The sequence below is a fragment of the Garra rufa genome, chromosome 16 (genome assembly GCF_049309525.1).
Source record: "Garra rufa chromosome 16, GarRuf1.0, whole genome shotgun sequence".
In the NCBI taxonomy this organism is placed as follows: Eukaryota; Metazoa; Chordata; class Actinopteri; order Cypriniformes; family Cyprinidae; genus Garra; species Garra rufa.
The window spans coordinates 6451706-6463956 of NC_133376.1; the positions used below are offsets into that span (position 1 = coordinate 6451706).

Sequence of the window (12251 nt, forward strand, 5' to 3'; positions counted from 1 at the left end):
TTTAAAAATATATTCAAATAGAATGCAGTTATTTTAAATAGTAAAAATATTTCACAATATTACTGATTTTGCTGCATTTTGGATCAAATAAATGCAGGCTTGGTGAGCGGAAGAGTCGTTAAAAAAAACAACAACATTAAAATCTTAATCCAAAACTTTAAAAAAAGATGGACAATGCGTCTCCGCTTCATTCTACTATAGAATTTTCTCAAAAAAAGCTTTATTTTCAATTTACAATATGTCAGATAAACTTGAACTGAAATTTACATCATGAACTCGTTTGAGGAAAAAACATGTGCTCGCATTTTAAACAGTGCAAATTCACACCATATCAACAAAGTAAGATAAATTAAAATAAAATAAAATAAAATAAAAAACTAATTACAGGGGCTGACAAAACAACATAGTGCTTCAAGCCTGTTTAAGAACATAGGACTGTAAACTCAAGGAGCAATGGACTCTGACATTGTTTCATATAACTCATTTATGGACTTGTTATCTTCCGATAACACCTTTAGAGATGCTATATAATTTTTAATTTCATTCTTAAAACAGTTTATGTTGGGATTGCTATTATTCCACTTATTCTTGTGTATATGATATTTCCCCATAATGTGTTTCGTGTTCTGTCATACAAAAACACACGGATTAACTTCAAATTTGAACCTTTTCCTTAGGGTTTCAGCAGCAGGATAAATATTATGTATTAATTTGAACTGAATTTCTTTTACCTTGGGTGAAATTGGCCATTTAAGATAGCTACAATAAGTCTTTGTTAATGTAACTTGGTTATCTGTTATCTTTATTTTCATTGGCTTTTTGATATCATAGAATAGCTTTTCTTTAAACACACTTCCAAGTATTTTGTTGTTACATTTTCTTTCTCCAAATTTAAATTCACCAAGGGATATTTTTAATCATGAATTTTAAGGGAAGTGGAATAGCTCTACTGATTTGGTTAAATTCTCTATAAGAGCATTTTAAATTAAACTTTTCGACAAAGGACTACTATAGAAAAATGAAGCCAATTACATCTCAATATGGCCGCTGCCATTTTGGGGAAAATTACATAATTTAGAGCCAGATTCTGCGCAGTAGAGACTTGTTTGGAGCCAGAGTCTGCGCAGTAGTGTCGTGAGGCGGAGCCACGGTATCAAAGTCCCGCCCAAACTCCTGCAGACCCAATCGCACGATCACAATCGTGACACCACACAGCATTAAATAACTACCTAAAAGCGAACTTATTAGAAAAACGAACAGCTGAACATGAATCAGCATTATAAGAACTACCTCACATGATGGAAACCATCTTTGAAAAAAAAAATATTTGAAGTGTAATTACATGGAGAGGGCGGGGTTTATGACCTGTACTGCAGCTAGCCACCGGGGGGCGATCGAAATGTTTTGGCTTCACTTTTCAGGACTGGTACAGCACACTTGGCTCTGAACATATTACCTAAGTACCTTTTGCTTTAAGGCAAGTCATGTCACTCGACGGCCATCTTTGAAACGCAGCTCCTATCTTTTGAATGGGGAAACATCAAATTCTTCAAAACGGTTCAACATGCTTACGATTAAATTGCATATTTAACTCACCAATGAAATCTGACGAGAAATGCTTCATAAATATTTTTCCTTGTGCTCCAATAGCGTGAAAAAAGCTTATTTTTCAGGCTAGATCAGCAAGTGCGCATGCGCAGTACTAAGTGCACGTCTCAGAACGCTGACTGTTTCTATAGAGTCCGGGAACGTGACGTCAGCAACGCAATGCATGTTGGGAGTTTAGGTAACAGAGCTGCGGTGAACACTGTGTTTGATTGTGATCGTGAAGTTTTAGTCTACTTTATTCTGCATAAATAATAATTTTTGGTGAACTATTGTTGTGTTGTTAATTGCCACAGTCTCACCGATTACCAGCATGTACGCCGACTGTCAAATGTTTGATTTTCCGTTTTTGCAGCCTGGACAATCACCTTGGATCCCAAGTGTCCGAGTTAACAAAACGGCGTTGCATGGCGTGGGTACAAGCAGTTAGACGGAAAAGCATTAGTTGACTAATATGTGCCCCAGCGTTGTTATGAAACCATGAATTAAGAAATTAATGCTGTCAAATCAGTTGCTCTCAAGGAATGTCATCCAACATAAACTTTTCTGTGTAAATATGTTCATGTATTGCGTGTATTTATATGTATATACACATGTACATATATAAAATTTAAATTATTTATATATACACTAGTTAACATTTGAAGTGGATCGAAAGCTTTCATCAAAGTTGTCATAATAAAATCATGTCTTAGGACTTTAACTTTTTTGATCCACTTCGAATGTTGACTACTAATATATATAGATATAACAGGTATAAAATATACACATGTATGTGTACTTATACATAGACAAACAATGTTTTACAGCCTTCAGTTATGCCGCGTTTCAGGCAACCCGTTACCCGTGTTTTTCCAGCCTTCTACCGGTGAAAGTGCACTGTCAAACCTGTGATTTCCCATCTGTGAACTCGTAACGTTAGATCAACGTACTCCCAGCTCCGAGCTCTGATATACGGTGCGTTGTTTATGCAAGTGGTACATGGTGGAAAAATAGACTTTAGGACAATATAACGTTGCATTCAAATTAATAATAATAAATGCGCTCAGACAGTTTGGCACGACTTGCCTGGAACGCGTGACTGGTGGTTTGAAGTCGTGATTTATGGGCTTTAAAATCTGCCTGGAACGCAGCATTAAACATGCATTATCTGTTTTGCATATTGCATACCACGTTGCAGCAATAAATTGAAAAAACACGAACATTTCTATATCCCTTTATTTGTGGATAACACACTGATGTAAATGTGCACAGTTCACAGTAACATAAGAATCAACTAAATTGAAAAGTTCAGTTCCACTACTACTATAGTGCAAACACAACAGATGTAAGATGTAACAGTGCTGTAAACTTGAAGTCTCAAGAACACAGGTAACAATGCAGTAGGTAAAACGGCAAATAACACTACAAACAAAGTAGGAAAACCCCATCTGGGAATGTTACGTGCGTTAAGGCGGTAACTCATTTAGATCGTCCACCACTCTTTATGCTCGTAAGGATCGAGCCATTGATTATTTTTAGTTTTTCTAAATACCTCAGCTTTGACACTTCATTAAGCTTTTCTCGGTATGGAAGATTTAGCTTTTCCTCGGATCTGTGCATTGTTTTTTTTCTTCTTTTTAATAGTAGCCTACTATCTTGTAATACTGACGGCTGACGACGTTACATAAAACATGGCGGCAACTACCCATAATTCTACGCGCAGTGACGTAGTTGGCCAAGCTCTATAGCAACCAGGACTTCTAACTGCAGCGACGCGCTGCCTTTACCAGAGCCATAGAGAAACGACACTCCCATAGGCTTCCATAGGAACTGAGGAATGCGGAAGTAAAGCGTGTAATAGTTCCTCCATAGAAGCCCATTCATTTCAGCGCTTCTCAAGCACAGTTGCTCGTATATTGAAGAAATTACTACATTTTTTTGCATTTTAACGCATCAGTTGACCTCTCGAAAAACTGGCCAGTAGTGGTATTTTATGAAGTGTGTTATAGTTAATGTTTATCGTTAAAAAATGAACAGTTATACTGTAAATGTAGTTAGATAACATGAGAAACACCGTAATAGCGACCATAACCAGACACTAGTTGTCATATTTGTAAGTTTTTAGTCTTTCTGCAATCTTTCTCTCCCTGTAGGAGGTTGAATGAGTTTCAGTAAAGAAATACGATAAAAATGTATGCTGAATGCAATTGTTTGCTATTTTCATCTTTTCTATTATGATAAATGCCATATTTGCTTGCCTTTTATGATATTCACTTATGTTGTATATTTGAATATCATAAAATAACACAAGTAAATTACTTTTTTATTTAACATTAAATCGTTATTTCGAAACATATAAAATAATTTATGTTTATCAAAACAAAACAAAAAAGCGTTTAATCATGTCCAAATACACATTCAAATGTATTTAACCTGAAATATTACACTAATTGTAATATAAATACTATACAGGAAAATGTTATCTTATAAATGGTCAGGAACATTATAGCACATATTATTTAGTAAATTCCTCAAAATATTAACTAAATAGAACTTAACTATATATTACATTTATTTAATTGAATAAAAGTTACACTTAAGGTGTTTGGTCACATTTGATGCCAAAGAGTATGAGAACATATTATGTCTCTTTTCATTCCCCAGTATAAAATGAAATTGTAAACCGTATTCAGAGAAGTTATCAATAAACAATTAATGCACATTATGTGTTAATAATTACTCGAAATTGCTGCAAATATAGTAAAACTGCTGTCTATCCTACTAAAACCCATTCAAACACATTGACAGCGCGGAGTTGTTTGGAACAATTGAGAGCTCCATCAACCACGTGACCGCGCGGCGGCGAGATCAAAGCGTGTCGCAACTCTCTTTCTCTATGGCTCTGGCCTTTACTAATCAACGAATGGCTGTTTGATTGAGAAGGCGGGGCTTCGCGGCCATAATGAGCGTTGCAGTTTTCTCCATTCAAAACTATAAGAGTGACGCTATAGTCTTTGATACACGCTGAAAAGACACTCTACTGGAGAGACTAACAACATGACAAATACTGACAGCTAAATAAATAAAGACATGTTGAATAGAGATTTTGTGGCGTCATATAGCCCAAAACGTATTTGGATATATACCACAGAAATATCACTGCATTAGATAAGTTACCAAACTAAAAATTATATGCATTCATTGTTCTTTTATACCAAATATATTTACTGAATTTTAGACAAATTATTATATAAATATTATCACAGCAATACTAGGATTAAAGTTCCTAGTTTGGATATTAACGTTGATGTCTATGGTAGAGATAAAATAAAGCACGTCATCTTTTGAAAGTAATTGGCACTTGTACGTTTGTGTCGCCACTAGAGGGAAACAAGTAACTGTTAAAAAATGTATTTGTCATTGAATAGAGACTGATTCAAAAACGCTGATTCATGATTATGCTTATAAGAACATTTATTAATTCAAACCACTTTTTCGTATATTTGTTATATAAAATTGCTGTATTAAATATATTATATTTTAAATACATATATTATGTATTAAATATTTAATAATTCATTTAAACGAAATAAACAATTTTAAATAGACTGCAGCAATTGATATTTTGCTTAGTTTCGAATTGCGGGGAAATCGTGATCTCGATTGGATCTCTAAAAAACTCGGACTAAATCTGAAACTAAAATATATAAAAACTAAATAGAAATGTGTTCACAAAAATAGAAACGAAACTAAAACTAACAAAATTGTTAATGAGATTAATAATAACTAAACTAAATTGTATTGCAAATTTGAAAATTTATTAAAAAAGCAAAACTATAATAACCTTGGTTCATATCCGATTTGTCCATAAGTGGTCTTTCCTTTTACGGAATGTGCGCTGGTTTCTATGGCAATGCTGTTGCGTTGTTATGCTAACAGTAAAAACAACAATAACGGTACGTAAACGATATAGTTTGCCATACAGATGTTGTTACGTTATGACATTCTGACATTCTTTGTGGGTTTGTAGAGATTTGTAGACATCAGTGAGTTTGCACAGCGATGGGACAGCGAGGTACTAAAGTCAGTCCGCTGACAGCTGGCGAGGTGTGCGAACAACATAGTACACCCCCAAAACCCAGCACCAACATGGCGGTTCAACAACCTCATTCCCGCAATGAGACCCCTGTTGGTGCTGGAGGAGGAGGAGAAGAGGAAGGAGGAGTAGGCGAGGAGGAGGAAGGAGGAGTAAGAGGAGATGGAGGAGGAGAAAAAAAGGAAGGAGGAGGAGAAGGAGAGGAAAGAGGCAGGGAGAGTTGTGGCAGAAGCTTCACTCTTTCTTTCGAGCTGCCAAAAAACAGCCTCCAGAGAGCAGCTCAGTTCAGGGAGAGGTGGAGCAGCAGCAGGAGGAGAAAGAGAAGAGGAAGGTGGCAGGGGCTGGAAGAAGTAGTGATGGTAAATCACAACCATGTTATGAGAATGTGTTTTGTTTCTAAACAACTCTACTTACTACTAAAACTAACTACTCTACTAAAAACTAATATGATCAAACACAATATCAAAATGTACTTCAGCTCACGTTGAAGCCAAAATCCACTTCAAGGCCATGATTAGATCTGTATTCTGTGACATGGTAAAACATTACTGTTTTATGTCTATATGTACTAGTGTGTTCATTCATCCAGTCATTAAAATGTATAATTACATGAAAGTTACTTTTATTGTGAATACTGCCTGACACATCACAATTTCATGTTATTTTGTTTTTTAATAGACTACATCTTCAGCCGCTACACTGTGGGTGATCAGCTGGGGAAAGGTGGATTCGGCGTGGTGTACGAAGGGAGACGTTTGTGTGATGATCTTAAAGTAAGTAAATATAAATAACACATTAACAAGCCAGCAAATGTTTGTTCTGTCTTATCTTCATCCTATACTCTTAGCCCTCTTTGGATTTCTTAAATTAAGGTTTTTGTTTTGTTCATCAGGTGGCTGTGAGATACGTCACAAAGACAAAGAACACACAATGTATTGTTATTGTAAGTACATTGCACTATATTATCAATATACTAACATTAACACAAGTCCCTATTTGGGAAACCACCATCATAAAAACTCTATTCCTCTAGTCCGATCATCCAAACCCCCTTCCAAAGGAAAATGCATTATACAAACTTACACATTATACAATCTCCGCTCTCCTCAAGGCACAGCAGCGTACTCCCCTCCAGAGTACCACCGCATGGGGAGGTACTACGGCGGGCCAGCGACGGTCTGGTCACTAGGGGTTGTGATGTTCGCATTGTTGTATGGACGTTTCCCCTCTGACTACGACCTGTTCCTGCTGCATTACAAGCGCTGCCTGTCTGAAGTCGAAAGATGGGACTAATTTAGAAACATACAAAACATCTTACAGCTTACGATAACAGTCAAATAGAGCAGATGCGAAGTGTAAGGTTATCAAATGTCCTTCCCGTCTTCCTGCACAGAATGCTGTCACCTCCTCAGGGCTCTCCCCCATGAGAAGCCAAGTCTTTGAATGTCTAATCAAATTATTATACCTGATTAGATCTAATATAAATAACACAAAATGTGCTGTTGTTGACACACTTTTAGACAAATCCCTCACAAAAAAGCAGACAGAGACAAAGAGAGAAAGATCAAGGCAGTTCAAAATTGCAACAAATAAATCATAGAATATTTAGCAGTTTTCATTTTATTTATTGTAATTAGGTGTATTTCCCATTATAATCATTTGTCATGATACTAGTAATATAATACAAATCATATAATTAATATTTTATTTAAAAAAAATAGTAGGCCTATAAATAGTTAAAAAAAATTATATAAACGTTCTAAATGTTCATTAGTCTATAATATAGATTTATGCTGTAAAATATTTAATTAAATGTCTAACAACTCAATTGTTATTGTAAGTTTCAAACCCATGTGAAATACATCATTATTTAAAAACTAATTGAATAATTTACTTTTACAAACAGTCATATTTATCTTCATAAAGTTAACTTTACCAAAATAAAACCAACCAAATGAAAATTTCAATGTTTAATTGTTTTCATTTCTGAAACAATATGTTGAACACTAAAGTTGTACCCTCCAAAAAACAGACTAAACAGAGAGTTTGTGGGTCATTTGCGACTATAGGTGGAAAGATAAAACTGTGATTATTACTGTTATACTGGTTTAGGCCCTGTCCACACAAACACGGGTATTCTCAAAACCGCAGCCTTTTCTATGTGATTTGGCCGTATACGCAAACGCAGTATACTAGTAAACTCCTGCCAGAGTGAACATGTTCAGTAACTCCAGTTGCAGTATTGTCGTGTAGCCAGTGAAACCAGAGATTTTGGCTTGTGAAGTCCAAGTGCACACCTTTTTCAAGCTCCTGTTGGGTTCTACAGTGTTTCATAAACACTTTCTGCAGAGATACAGACAGTGATGTTGTATATGGGAAGGTGTTACTTCTGGGATTAAATTGTCCCCAAAAGTGATATAAATCTGATAAAACCTCCCTTTAAATGCACAGATATGTCTTCAAGGATAAAACTGATAGGCTACATATAGGCCTGTATGATGGCCCACAAATTACAGAGAAATTTGGGAGGTGTTTAATTAGGGTTAAAGCTAAACTCTGCAAACTCCTTTGTTTATATACACAGTTGCACAATTTTCAACATTTTGTGGACAGAAGTTTACAGCATTTCAACAATTTACCACCAAATACAGGATTTAACATATTAAAAAGATTTTAACGTTTGAATAAAATGTCATTTTGCAGTTTGAATTGCAATAGTCCTATATGACAAAATAATCAAAATAATAATAAATAATAATAATGTAATTAATTAAATCAAATTAAAAACTTTTTTTCCCCCTTAAACTTGCATTATGTCATGTGACCATTAACTGCCACCAAAGAAGCATAATACAACTTGTCATTAAATTACTGAAACACTGACTTAAAATTTCAGGGGTTTGGCCGACGGCAAAAAAAGCTGTTTGAGGTTAAAGTTGAGGAGAGGATCATTAGTTACCAAAAAAAAAACAACTAGAAGTTGCTTAGAAATTTAACCTGCTGTAGAGAGAAAAAAGACTCTCGATCGCCCCCTGAAGGACACGTTTTGGTTTCCTCGTTTTCTTTGTTAGTATTATGGCACAAAAAATGCATGCTGTGGACTGAACTGAGCTTTGATTGAAGCGGGAATATTTAGTAAAAAAAATAAATAAATAAAGGGTGCTGTTTGTTATGCAATATGCAGCTGAAGTCCGGGACGTGTGTCATTCCTGGTTGATCCGTGTAGGGCTCCTGTCTGTGTGCCTTATTTAAATAGCTCTCTCTTGACTTCAGCTCTCGCTTACGGCCATACCACCCTGAGCACGCCCGATCTCGTCTGATCTCGGAAGCTAAGCAGGGTCGGGCCTGGTTAGTACTTGGATGGGAGACCGCCTGGGAATACCAGGTGCTGTAAGCTTTTGCTTTTCCTACACTCGTTAACTAATACACTTACACGTGACTCAGAATTATTGCTTGTTCCCTTTATTATTTAACGTATCTCTTCTTTTTTCTGTGATTTCTTTCTGTGTACAGAGTTGCAAAGGACAACTTCTTCGTTTCTCCTCCAGGGGGCGATCGAGAGACTTTTAATGAAGTCTCTACTTTTACTTAGCAAGGATGCTTTAAATTAATCAAAAGTGATGATACAAATATTTATCATGCTGATTTTTAGATCTTTTTATTCATCAAAGAATCCTGAAAATATATGTACTCAACTGTTTTAAATATTGTTAATAATAATAATAATAAATGTTTCTTGAAGACAAATCAGCATTTGAGAATGATTTCTGAAGAATCATGTGACACTGAAAAACTGGAGTAATGATGCTGAAATTTAGCTTTAAAATCACAGGAATAAATTACATTTTAAAATATATTCATATAGAAAGCAGTTATTTTAAATAGTAAAAATATTTCACAATATTACTGCTTTTGCTGCATTTTGGATCAAATAAATGCAGGCTTGGCGAGCAGAAGGACTTAAAAAAATAAATAAAAAAAAACATAAAAATCTTACTGTACAAAAACTTTTGACTGGTAGTGTATAAAGTGCTTATAGATTTACTGTAGAGAAAGGACTCTCGATCGCCCCCTGAAGGAGAAAGGAAGAAGACGTCCTTAATTGCAACTCTGTACACAGAAAGAAATCACAGAAAAAAGAAGCGATACGTTAAATAATAAAGGGAACAAGCAATAATTCTGAGACACGTGTAAGTGTATTAACTGATGAATGTAGGAAAAGCAAAAGCTTACAGCACCTGGTATTCCCAGGCGGTCTCCCATCCAAGTACTAACCAGGCCCGACCCTGCTTAGCTTCCGAGATCGGACGAGATCGGGCGTGTTCAGGGTGGTATGGCCGTAAGCGAGAGCTGAAGTCAAGAGAGAGCTATTTAAATAAGACACACCGACAGCAGCCCTACACGGATCGACCAGGAATGACACACGTCCCGGACTTTTTTTTTTTCTTTTTTTACAAAATATTCCCGCTTTAATCAAGCTAATTTTAGTCCACAGCATGCATTTGTACTTTGTTACTTGCCAGTGTGTCCTGTCAAAGCTATGCAAAAATTTGATTTTGTAACAACAGTAAACAATTTTTTTTGTTATAAGGTCTGGTTTTGTGGTGGCTGTACTTTAAAATTAAATTAATATAATCTTAATTCAAGTGATGAAAGATTTTGAAATTCTAACAGTAAACAGAGTGCTACTGTAAGGTCCCACCTGCTTGGTATAAAATTGAAATGATTTAGTTGAAAATATCCATTAGAAACTTAAAAGTAATCATAAAGTAATGTAATGTAATCACTTTACTTTTATAAAGTAATTTAAAAGGTACACTACTTATTACATTTTAAATAGGGTAATTTGTAATCTGTAATCTATTACATTTCCAAAGTAACCTCCCCAACACTGGTTGTACCTATTTAAATCATGCTTTCACCTGAAAATATTCAGTATCTAGAAGGAACAAAAACCAATTCCTTGTGAACTATAATTTACCGCTCATCCAGCTAGCTATACATGTTTAACATATGAATTCCTGCTTAATATGCAGATATATTACGGACCGTTGGCATGAATTGTACTCATGATGGAGAGGTGGTGGAGCGCTCTTGGAGCAAGTGAAAACCATGACGCTCCGACTTTTCAAAAATCCGCTCCTCCCTCCATTCAAAAATCTCACCTCTCCACTCCGCGCTCTGCTCACATACTCTGCTATGTGCGAGTTGGTCACACTGCACTTTTCGTTCCATTGACTTCCATTCATACGCATGCGAATGCGTTAGACCGGAAACGCAAGCCTGTGCGAAATATTTCCGCATTTCGCTGCGTCTGAAAGTTCAAGCTTGGTGAACTCTGACCAACGAATTCGCATCACATGACTCTAGCTGTGTCTCATTTCGAAGGCTGCGCCCTCCTGAGGTCGAATCCTCCGGAGTTTGCATCCTCTTTAGGATGTTTATACGAAGTGTCCTTAACTTAGAACAAAAACGAGACGGCCTTCGAAGGACGGGAGGAAAGAAAAAAAGGACAGATGGAAAATGAAACAGGATTTATCACGTTACTATGCAAACAAATTTAGAGCATCGTTGCACTCTCACACTACTTAAATGAAGGAAAATTATTTTAAAATTTGTAAAGTAATTTGAAAAAAAAATGCTTTTACTTGTTTTATTTTATTCAATGTTTCAAGAGCTGCAGCATATCTGTTAGAGAACAAAAATAGGAGGATATTAAGAACCACCTTATCCATTTTACCGGTTTAAATGATAAACACCACATCTTAGCTTGTGTGTACATCTGCCGGTGCCGGTGTTGTGCCCATTTTCGACCCCTGCCAAATTATTACCCCCTCTCCTTGAAATCGCTACCTGATTGCCTAAACCTAACCCTAAACCTACCAATACTAGGGGGGGGGGTAGTAATCTGGCTGGGGTCAGAATTCGGCACAACACCGGCATTTTTCAAATTAACGACAGTTGTTTACAGCGACGCAAAGAATTGTGGGTTATCTGTAGTAGCAAAGGATACATCTCATGCATCCTTCAAATTTCTGTGAAAGAAGGTCGCATTCGAAGATCGCATTTGAAGTGTCCTACTTGCTTTTCTGAAATGAGACAGCCTCGATGACGTATGCAGCCTTCGAATGCGACCTCCGGAGGGAGCATCCTTCTAAATGAGACACAGCTTCTGTGTGACCAACAGGAGATCGATACGTCACAGCATGACCTCTAGCTGAATGAAAGAACCTTTAATTTAAACATTTAAAACTGCAGCACTGCGATAAAGTGTAATAAATTGTATGTTTTTACATTTAAATGTATCATTAGTGTCATGTGCTGGATTTAACTTTTTAAAAAGAAGCTGCATAGCATGACGTCATATCACGACCTTTGCAGCAGCATCCGAAGGCATTTCGCATGCTCAAAGTCTAGTGTGACCGGTGTGGTGAGAAATCGAGTCCACCCCGGAATCGGTTCTCCTTTAGGATCCCGGCGGTAATGCCTGATCAAAAATGTTTTATATTTTTTTATAAAAACCAACATAGATATAATACATCTATTACAATGTAATTATACTATAAAA

At 36.1% G+C, this 12251-nt stretch overlaps 2 non-coding genes across 2 annotated transcripts; one reads left to right on the top strand and one right to left on the bottom strand.

Annotated features, from left to right (window-relative positions):
• Positions 1-8961: 8961 nt before the first annotated feature.
• On the top strand, positions 8962-9080 carry LOC141289075 (5S ribosomal RNA). The gene has a single exon (XR_012339820.1). It is a non-coding gene; the product is annotated as a 5S ribosomal RNA (ribosomal RNA).
• An 829-nt stretch (positions 9081-9909) lies between these two features.
• On the bottom strand, positions 9910-10028 carry LOC141289050 (5S ribosomal RNA). Its single transcript, XR_012339796.1, has one exon. It is a non-coding gene; the product is annotated as a 5S ribosomal RNA (ribosomal RNA).
• Positions 10029-12251: the final 2223 nt, after the last annotated feature.